The 10200-nt window shown below is 43.6% G+C and overlaps 1 pseudogene; it reads left to right on the top strand.

The window, feature by feature from the left end:
* The first annotated feature begins 2221 nt into the window (after window positions 1–2221).
* On the top strand, window positions 2222–9840 carry LOC124524166 (protein NDRG3-like; annotated as a pseudogene).
* Window positions 9841–10200: the final 360 nt, after the last annotated feature.

Genomic DNA, 10200 nt, shown 5'->3' with positions numbered 1-10200 from the left:
GGACAGTTTTTATTCCTTGACAGCAGCATCCCTCGTGCCATGCAAGGTAACACAGTGACAGACGAGACGGTTAATTTTATATGTCATGTCAGCTGGGCTGGGGATGCCCAGACAGCCAAGAAAACATTTCTGGGCATGTCTGTGAAGGTTTTCAGGGGAAGAGATTAACATTTGAATCAGTAGGCTGAGTAAAGAGGATCCACCCTCACCAACATGGGTAGGAAATATGTAATTTGTTGTGGGCTCATATAGAACAAAGAGGCAGAGGAAGAGCAATTCTCTGTCTCTTTTTTGTGTTGGGTCATACGTCTCTTCTTGCCTTTAGACTTGGTGCTCCCGGTTCTCAGGCTTTCGAAATGGGGTTGGATTATACTGTTTGCTTCCCTCATTCTCTAGCTGACAGATAGCAGATTGTAGGACTTCTCACCTTCCATAACCAATTCCTGTAATAAATCTCTTCATATAAAGATCTATATATCCCCTAGGAGCTCTGTCTCTCTGGGGAACCCTGTAATGCAATACCCAGGGATCAGGGTAAGGACATTCATGTGAATGAGCATCAGGTCAAGCTAACGGAAAGTCACAGTCTTATTTTTCCAGGTATAGATTTCAGTAAATACGGCTCGGCACAACACATCTACATAGACCACTTTACCTCTCTGCAGTGGGAAAAGCATCCCCTTTCCCTTGAGACAGGGGGCAAAGCCACCTTGAGCAGTGGATTTGATTCAGACAATGCTCATCATGTTCTAACCTCTTCATTCCCTTTCCCTCTCTCCTCTAAGCTAAAAGATGCTGGAAAATATTTGCTTTGAAGGTTTGTCTTTTTTCTCATCAAGATACAAATTCGGCATCTCTTAGCCCTGCCTGCTATTTATGGGTCCTTGCTTATACCCAGAGTCCCCTGCCAGGTCTGGGTTTGGCTGGTGAACCCTTAGGTTCTCTTTTCCCATCTTTCATGCTTTCATCCAACAGGGGACTTCAGCCAACAGTGACTTACTTAAGGGCCAAGAAATGCCCCATAAGAACAGGCCATTGTGTGTTATCAATGGAGGCTTCAGAAACGTCCTGGTCAGAGTTGGGTTTTGTTTTTGTTTTTGTTTTTGTTTTTTTAATAGGGAGGTGGGGAGTTTCTGTCTCAGTCAGACAATGAGGATGTTATTTGAGAGAAAGAGAGAGAAAAAGATCACAATTAAATCCAAAACATTACTTACAGTTTTATCCTCATATCGGCCATATGTTACCTACTCATCTTCTAAGGCTCCAAAACAGTGGAAAAGAAGAAGGAAAATAAAGTGAAGAATAAATTCTACTTCCACAAAGTAGTTTCTTAATTTTTTTTAACATTTATTCAGTTTTGAGAGACAGAGCATGTGTGGGGGAAGGGCAGAGAGAGAGACAGAGAGAGAAAAACACAGAATCTGACATAGGCTCCAGGATCCGAGCTGTCAGCACAAAGTCCCACACAGGGCTCGAACTCATGGACCTTGAGATCATGACCTGAGCCAAAGTCGGATGCTTAAGCAACTGAATCACCCAGGCACTCCTCCACAAAGCAGTTTCTACTTTAAAATATTTTCTTTATTTTGTTTTTTGTCCCATGCACACACACACGCACATGAATAGTGCAAGAAAAATTCTGATATAACTAAGTTATAATACCTCCTTTTTCAAATAAATTATAAGCACCTTTTCATATTCAAAAGCTATCCCCGAGATTCATTAATACAATAAGATTTGTAAAGTAGACAAATGGTTTCAGAAACATCCATGTTACTGAATATTTTTGATCAGTAAATTTCGTACTTGATGTACATGGAAAAGTGGATTTAGATATCCTGTGGCTATCCTCTGAAAGAAGGGTTTATCCCACCGTTGGATAAGTGAACTATATTACTTTTCTTCATTCATCTGACTATTTCTACCAAGTGAAAGGAGTGAGCTAGGTGTTGAGACAAAATGATGGGGGTGCCTGGCTAGCTCAGTTGGTAGAGCATGTGACTCGTGACCTTGACATGGTGAGTTCAAGTCCACGTTGGGTGAGGACTCTACTTAACAAAAAAAAAAAAAAAAAAAAAAAAAGAGGAAGAAAGAAAAGAAAGAAAAAAAAGAAAAGAAAAAGAAAATCTTCCCGCCCCTGCTGGGGTGCCCAAGCCTCAGAGTTACTGATTTATTTTCGAGAACCCTTCATTCTCATCTACCCTCATCTCATCTCACTCTTATGGATGAACTTAAGGATGTTCAACTCACAGAGATAAAGCCACTTCCAAATGATAAAACCAGTACATGAAACTTCCAGGACTTTGACTGTTAGGGACATGACATAGAAACAACTCATGGTACGGTCTACACCAGCATAAGAGGCCTACCAAAGGGAAACCGACCAGTTTTTCTGATATATCATGACCTTGGCCTCAATCAAAATTCCTGTTTCAATGCATTCTTTAACTTTAAGGATATACAAGAGATCAGCACTTTGCCATCTGTCATGTGGATGCCCCCAGGCCAGCAGGAAGGTGCACCGTCTTTCCCAACAGGGTACCAATACTCCGCAGTGGATGAGTTGGCCAAAATGCCGTCTCCTGTTCTTCTCCACTTAAGTCTGAAAAGCATCATTGGGATTGGAGTTGGAGTTGGAGGTTACATTCACAGCGGATTTGCATTCAATCATCCAGAGTTCAGGGAAGGACTTGTGCTCATTAACCTTGACCCTTGTGCTAAAGGCTGGATTGACTGGGCAGCTTCCAAAGTAAGCCCCAAATGGTGTTCATCAGCTCATCCCTGGATCCCTTCTGAAAATGTCTTACTTATATTTTTATTTTTTCATTGAAGCATATACAGTTAGAGGCAAACAGTTTTAGGCATACAACTTGAAGAATGTTTAAGTATGTAATTGCTGCGCAACAACATACAGACTTTCCAACTCGTGACGTTTCTTTAGTTAATACTTTCTCTCCTTCCCAGATATAACCCTTATTCTGCCTTCCATCACCACAGATTGGTTTTATCTACTCTTAAACTTCGTACAGTTAGAATGATAGAACATGTATTCTTTTGTATCTGCCCTCTTTCATCCATCATTGTCAGTGATCCTCTTTCATGTTGCCTGTACAGTAGCTCTTTTTAACTCTTGTTGAGTGGTCTACGGTGTGAATCCTCGAAATGAGTTGTTTGTTATTTGGTTATTATGAATGAAGCTCCTGTGTACATTCTTAAAAAAAAATATATGATGACAAGGCCTGTCTCAGCCTTGAGGATTTCACAGTGACCTAATTTATACTTAATGAGGCAAAGACAATGAAAGAGAAATCACAGGGCCCCGTGAGAGAAAGAGGGCATAGAGGTCCCTTTGAAAATGAAGGAACTTCATGAAGGAAGGGGCATCTGACCAGAGCGTTCGGAGTCAGTAGGCATTTTCCAGACGAAGATGAAAGGAACAGAAAACCTTGGGTGGGGTGGGGGCAGACTTCTCTCCAGCAGAGGGAAAGACAGGCACAGAAGAAGAGGAAGAATGGAAGCAGCAGCACAAGGTGGAAAGGAATCTTCCAACCGGTGGACGTTCTTATAGCACAACTACAGAGGAGAGCCTGAAGGATCTTGTGCAGGTCTGCAGTGGACCCCTGGTTTTGTTTGTTTGTCTCTCTGTCCAGCGTCTTCCCTCTTTATTCTGGCAACGGTACTTTGAGTTTCCTCTGGGAAACTGCTGCTTCCTCACTCTGTACTTTTGTGGTTTGGGGCAGGAGTCTACCAAATTTGGGGCTCCAAAGGTAAGTGCACCACCATGTTTAGCCAGGCCCTCCTTTCTGGAACAGGAACACACCCAGTAGATTGTACAGGACAAATAACAGCAGTGTTGTAATAAACAGGCCCAGATCTCAGTGGTTGCTTTCTCTCACGTGAAAAATCCAACATATGTATTCCTGACGAGGTGGCTCTTCGAGATGTCTTCCCCCAAATGGTGACTTAGGAATTTAGGCTCTTTTTCCACCTAATAGCTGTGTCATACCCTGGGACCTCAGAGTCCCCTGGATCCCTGGTCACCTGCTGAAACCTCTGTACCAGCCAGCCAATGAGTGAAGGGGGAGGAAGTTAGAGGCTCCAGGCCCGGGGGGAGAAGCTTCACTCCTGCTTCCACTTCATTGGTTGGGACTGGTCACATGGCCTGATCTAGATGCAAAGGAACCTGGGAAATATAGTTCAGCTGTATGCCAGGGAGGAAAAGAAGTAGTTTGGGGAGCCCATAGTATTAACTGATTCTGCCATACCCAGGCTGTCCTCTTCAGAGCCAATGAGCACAAGTCCTGAAACTGTTCTTCCCTAAAATTACTGGGAAAAGTTTTGAGGGAGGTGCATGTGGGAAGGAGAAAAAGTTTGCTGAAGTAGCAGAACGAGGTTTGGAAGCTTCTGGGCCCTACAAGCCGAGAACTTACCTGAGAAGTCAACACAGAAACGAGACCTGAGCGATGGGGATGGACCAGGCCTTGACAGATGCCTAAGGCACAGTCACAAGAAGGCAAAGAAGGCAAGCGAGCTCCAGCTCTCGGGGCTCTGCAAGGGCAGGGTCAACAGTTCTGCAAAAACTGCTTGCCTCAAAGCCCCCACCCTAGGCACCCAGCTGGCCTCACTCCTGACCCCACCCTGAGAAAGACAAATTCCTGGCAGTATTATTTGAACTCCTGGATCCATCTGGAACCAGACCCAGGCCTTGGAATTTTCAGCCACGTAAGCCAGTAAACATAGATATACAGTGTGTATGTGTGTGTGTGTGTGTGTGTGTGTGTGTGTGTGTGTGTATACATATATATGTGTGTGTATATATATATACATATGTATATATATATTTTTTACCTAAATCCTTTTAAGTTACTATTTTGTGTTTTGCTAAAGTCCTGATAAATATGCATTCATGTCTTAGGGACCTGGAGGAAGGTTTTAAGCAGGGCAGTGGCACAGATTTGTGTTGGGGAGAGGCCAGGGTGGATACACAAGCTATCAGCAACATATCCCAGATGTTGTCCCTGAAAACAGGCTGAGTCATCTCACCTCTCTGTAGATTTTTCTCCACATGATTAGTGTTCATTTTGCCATCAGTATTCACGTTTGATGCGAGTGCAAGTGCAAAAGATTTGTGTAAGGCAAGAGAGCCTTCGTGAAACTGTCTTTGAGGCTTCCGAGCTTCTTGCTTTCAGCTCAAATGTCTTGAAGCTGGCACTGAAGGCCAGGGCTCTGCTTCTGCAGCTTTTCTGCACCTCCCCCTGCCCGGGACCGATAAGAGTTCAAATCTCGCAGCAGGAATATATGCTGGGATTTTAGCTTTAGGTCTTAGGGAAGAGGTTGACTGAAATGAATATTTACCTTTGGGGATAAAATTGATACTGGGAAAGAACCCAAAAGTTTACATAGTCTGTTTGGGGGCACTGCCAATGTTGCTCCCATAGGTGGCCCCGGTGGGGCAGTGCTGGACGGTACCCTAAAGTCACTGTCACGGTAACCTATTTCCCTAGACGCTGATAGTCCCCACCAGCATTCACTCTCTGCCCGGTAGAAAGAACATTTGGTGTTTGCGCATATGTCAAGACAGTGTCGGTGTTTAAGTCAAAGTAACAATGGCCTTGGCCTCGTTGGACACTAACAAGCAGGCGTTTAGCATAACAGTATTATTGTGACGCAGGCATGAGCTGGCAGGCCGTGGTTTCCATCACTCGGTTGCTATGCAGACAGATCTGTGTTTACGCTGAACGTGTATGCCCTAGAACACGAGGATACATGCTGCCTTCTTGTTATCAAATACCAACATTTCTTCTCGTCAGCTATTTCTTCCTTTGGGAGAGATGGAAAGCAGACATTTCCCTTCAAGCTGCTCATGCTGATAAGTATCCCAGATCGTCTCAAGAATTCCCATTTATCTTATCTCCTCGGCAACACTGCCAGGGCAGATGGCAGACTTCTCATTTAGAGAAGCCAGAAGGTCACTCGAGTTCCTGTAGGAGATGAGCAGTTTATATATTTTTTTTCTTCCACCTTGAAGTTTAGGTGCAGACTGTCCACGCAGGCACGTTAATAGGGGATTTTTGTCTCTGGTCGCCAGAGTATCTCTCCATAGATCTGAGGGCGGCGTTAGGTGGATCTGCTCTCCTAGGTGAAAAATCCTTAAGTGATCTGTGTCTGATTTGCCCTGGCAGGAAAGCCCAAGTAAAGCCTTTTCCTTGTCAGGATCTGTGAAACGTTTTGCTGCCTTGTCTCGTGGTCTTTATGAATTCGCACGGCATATATTTCTACGATAAAAATTCCCCATAATAGATTTCCCCACATCTTAGACTGCCTTATGAGAATTTTAGAGTCGAGCTATCATTCCTAAGGAGAATTCTTCTTTTTGTTCCAAGAGGTACATCCAAAAACTTTGTGCTTTGCATTATTTTTAATCATGATAATTCACCTGGGGATCCTTTGAAACTCTTTAATGAAGACATAATGAGCAGTTATAGGTATAAGGGCAACCAGAATATAAGTCTACACTAAACATACGGATCTGTTGTCATTAATCTAGGTATTTACCAGGCTTATCTCGTCTTTATTTTACCCCAAATACTACTTGAACTAATGGAGTCTACCTGCATTCAGAGAGAAGGAATTCTTCCTCCTTCATTGGAGTGATCAGAGCTTGGAAGAGGAGAAAAGCAGGGAAAATGAGCCCATTTTGGAAAAGAGTCGAGTGATGTTTACTCATACAAATTCCTAAGTATTTTGCGAGGTGACTTGGAAAAGTGGTGTTTACCCCGCTTGGAATGGCTTTCCTTCTCCCTCTGGGTTCTCAATAGGGCTCTCATCATAAAAGGCAGAATACCACGCTGCTGTCATTCATTCATTCATTCATTCATTCATCCAATATTTATTATTCTCCTACTATGGGCCCCGCCCTCTCTTGTGCACTTGAGAGGCACTGCTGAACAAAATCAAGAAAGTTGTCAGCCCTCATGATGCTTGTCTTCTTCCCTGCAGCCTTTACCAGCCTTTCTTTTCTCTGAAGTGCTTCAACACTTAGAGGCTGAAACACTAAATTTAATTCTTACCTGTGTACTCTTGTGTGCAATGACCTGTTTTTCACAAGCTAGACTTAGAGCATTGAGTTAAATGCACATGCTCTGCAGTCAGGCCTGAGTCAGACTCCACCCCAAAGAGCCTCAGCTTGAGCAAAGATGCAAAACAAACTTCTCAACCCTATCTTCCTGGTCGGTGGAGTGGGGAAGTCAGAGCTACAAGTCCACAGAGTGGCTATAAAGGATTATATGACATACTCATGCAAAATACTTGGCCCTGTGCGTGGCACCCTGGAAAATACACATTAAATGTTAGCTATTATTTGGTGTTGAGGATGAAACACTCTACAAATTCAAGTGGTCCAGAAATATCTTTACAACTGCCTAAAACTGCCCTCATCCCCATCCCACTGGGCAAGCTGGAAAGTCCCTTTCAGTCACTACTGACTTCTGTCTCCCTAGATTTCTTAAGACTTGAAGAGTTTGGAAGTTGTGGGGAAGGAAGGTTCTCTCATGTCCCTTTTATTGCAATCACTGTGGTGGCTCTCTGGTTTGGGGCCACCCACACATGTGCCTCCCTAGGGGCCCAATGCCGCCACCACCATTCTTTCAGAGGCCCTGTGAATTCAGCGGGGTGCTTCCGGAAGACAATTCTTCTAGGTTCCTATTTCTCCAAGAACTCTACGCCTCCACCCTCTTCCTGGTGTGGGGGAAATCTCCGCTTCTCTTTTGTTGCCCTGAAGATAGACCACCATCAGTCCTTTGTATCAGGGACACCAGGAAAATGTCTTCATCAATCCAAGCTTTGACAAAAGCAAGGAGAGCCGAACTACTTACTTCCAGAAACCTCAGTTCCCTGCCGGGCCACGAAACTCCCCTGAGGCAAAGGAGCTGAAGGTAGGAAGAAGCCCCTGTGGAAACAGAGAGGGGCCTGCGAGGGGCAGCTATAGGGAGAACAAACTCAAACGAATATCTCAATACACTTCCTGCAACTTCAGATTGTTCTTGGCACTTGGGACCCTGTCTTGTGCCTTTTTGATATCACACATGTCACCTGACAAACAGCACCGAACACACAGGGATGAGCAAACCTATTCTGTGCACATTGGGGTAAGGTTTAAATGGTTGAAATGGAACTGGCTTACCTCCAGGACATCATCTATGAGTCATAAACCCAGAGAGTCTCCTGTCTTGTCACTCCAGATGGCATTCCAGGAAAGGAATGTCTTATCCATGGAGAGACAGTTACTGGAAGGGCCAGGAGGACTACTCCATCCAATAACAAGGTCCCATTGCTTGGACTCTTAGACTTTCTACCTTTCCTTTCATGCAAATGTTTGTGAGTAAATAGTATGGCTCCTATTTTGAGAGATACCGTGTCCCATTCCCCATCCTTGGACCACAAAATTCCACTCCTGACTGTAACAAAGTTCCTAGCCCTTTCAAATTTAACAATCACTGTCCTTTTTCTCCTTTTAGGTAGCTTTTCTCCAATCTTCTTAAAATTCAAGTATAATTAACATACGGTGTTATGTTAGTTTCAGGAGTACAGTATAGTGATTCAACAATTCTGCATTACTCAGTGCCCCTCATGATAAATATACTCTTGATCCCCTTCAGCTATTTCACCCATACCCCCGCCACCTCCCCTCTGCTAACCATCAGTTTATTCTTTATATTTCAGAGTCTTTTTTTTGTTTGTCTCTTTTTTTCTTTGTTCATGTGTTTTGTTTCTTAAGTTCCACATGTGAGTGAAATCATACGATATTTGTCTCTGACTTATTTCACTTAGCCTTATACTTTCTAGCTCCATCCGTGTCATTGCAAATAGCAAGATTTCATTCTTTTTTTTATGGCTGAGTGATATTCCACTGTATGTATACATCACATCTTCTTTATCCATTCACCTATCAATGGATGCTTGGGCTGTGTCCATATGCTGTCTATTGCAAATAAGCATAGGGGTGCGTATATCTTTTCAAATTAGTGGTTTTGTTGTCTTTGGATAAATACCCAGTAGTAGAATTACTGGATCATACGGTAATTCCATTTTTAATTTCTTGAGGAAAGTCCATAATGTTTTTCACAGTGGCTGCACCAATTCAATCTTGATAGAAAAGTTTCAGACTTTATCCTGGCGGGTCATGCAAGAAAAAGAAGCACATTCAGAACATTTGTTCAGAGGTGATAGAGAAGGAAAGATCATGTTCTTACCAAAGAATTTTTCCTTCATCGAGTTAGAAAGTATGCATAGGTAAGACCTGCTTGTGTTTTGAAGTGTATGTTAGGGGAAAATATGCAGAGGGATAAAACGCATTTTGATTATAATCACACTGATTAAATGTACAGACTCTGTGACCAGACAGCCGGGTTAGAATCCCTGGCTCCTGCACTCCATCCCTCTGAACTTAGACAAGGTCACCTCCTGAGCCTCTGATTCCTCACCTGTCGGATGTGTTGCTGTAAGTTACAGTGTTGCTGTAACTATTGTAGCAGATGCTGGCTGTCCCCTTAAGCCCCCGTGGCACGCCTTCCTGTGAATGCCAATGTCTTCTTATTGTCGTCACCTGTGCAGAGGCTTTTTGGCATCAAGTTACGTTCCACTAGTGTGAGGCAGGCCAGAAATACCACGGAGTTAAGGGCCCCTGAGAGCAGTCCCTCTAACCCACGAAGGAACGGGTGGGCAATAAATGTTCCGGCTTCCTTGCCTCTGTGGGAAGAGAAGGATAGCCCTGGGGCGCCTGCTCTCCATCCTCTCTCAGAGGACCCCAACAGCATTGATCCCAACTGCCCACAGCAGTAACCACTCATGAAACTGCCGTAAGGCCACTACCACCTAGTTGTTTAGGGGAACAAACTACTTCCCCCAAATCCTAATCATAGAGAAACACAACCCAAAACAACTATTAAGTGATTTGTATTCTGAGATGCTTTGAACGGATTCTTACTCATAGGAAGCACTAGTGGTTAAAACAGAAAAACAAATAATAAATATGTAAATTATTTTGCCAGCCTGAGATAATCTAACTAGGGGATGGTATCCTCTACTGGCCTGCAGTAGGGAATTTAAGACTCCTACTGCAACTACTGCTACCGCAAATAACAATAACAATAATAATAATAATAATAACGCTTGAGAGCATCCGGCAATGGATAATTAGGC

The sequence above is a fragment of the Lynx rufus genome, unplaced genomic scaffold (genome assembly GCF_022079265.1).
Source record: "Lynx rufus isolate CCGP_SWC_20201006 ecotype Redwood Valley unplaced genomic scaffold, mLynRuf1.p SCAF_10, whole genome shotgun sequence".
Lineage (NCBI taxonomy): Eukaryota > Metazoa > Chordata > Mammalia > Carnivora > Felidae > Lynx > Lynx rufus.
This window is presented reverse-complemented; position numbering and strand designations above follow the sequence as displayed.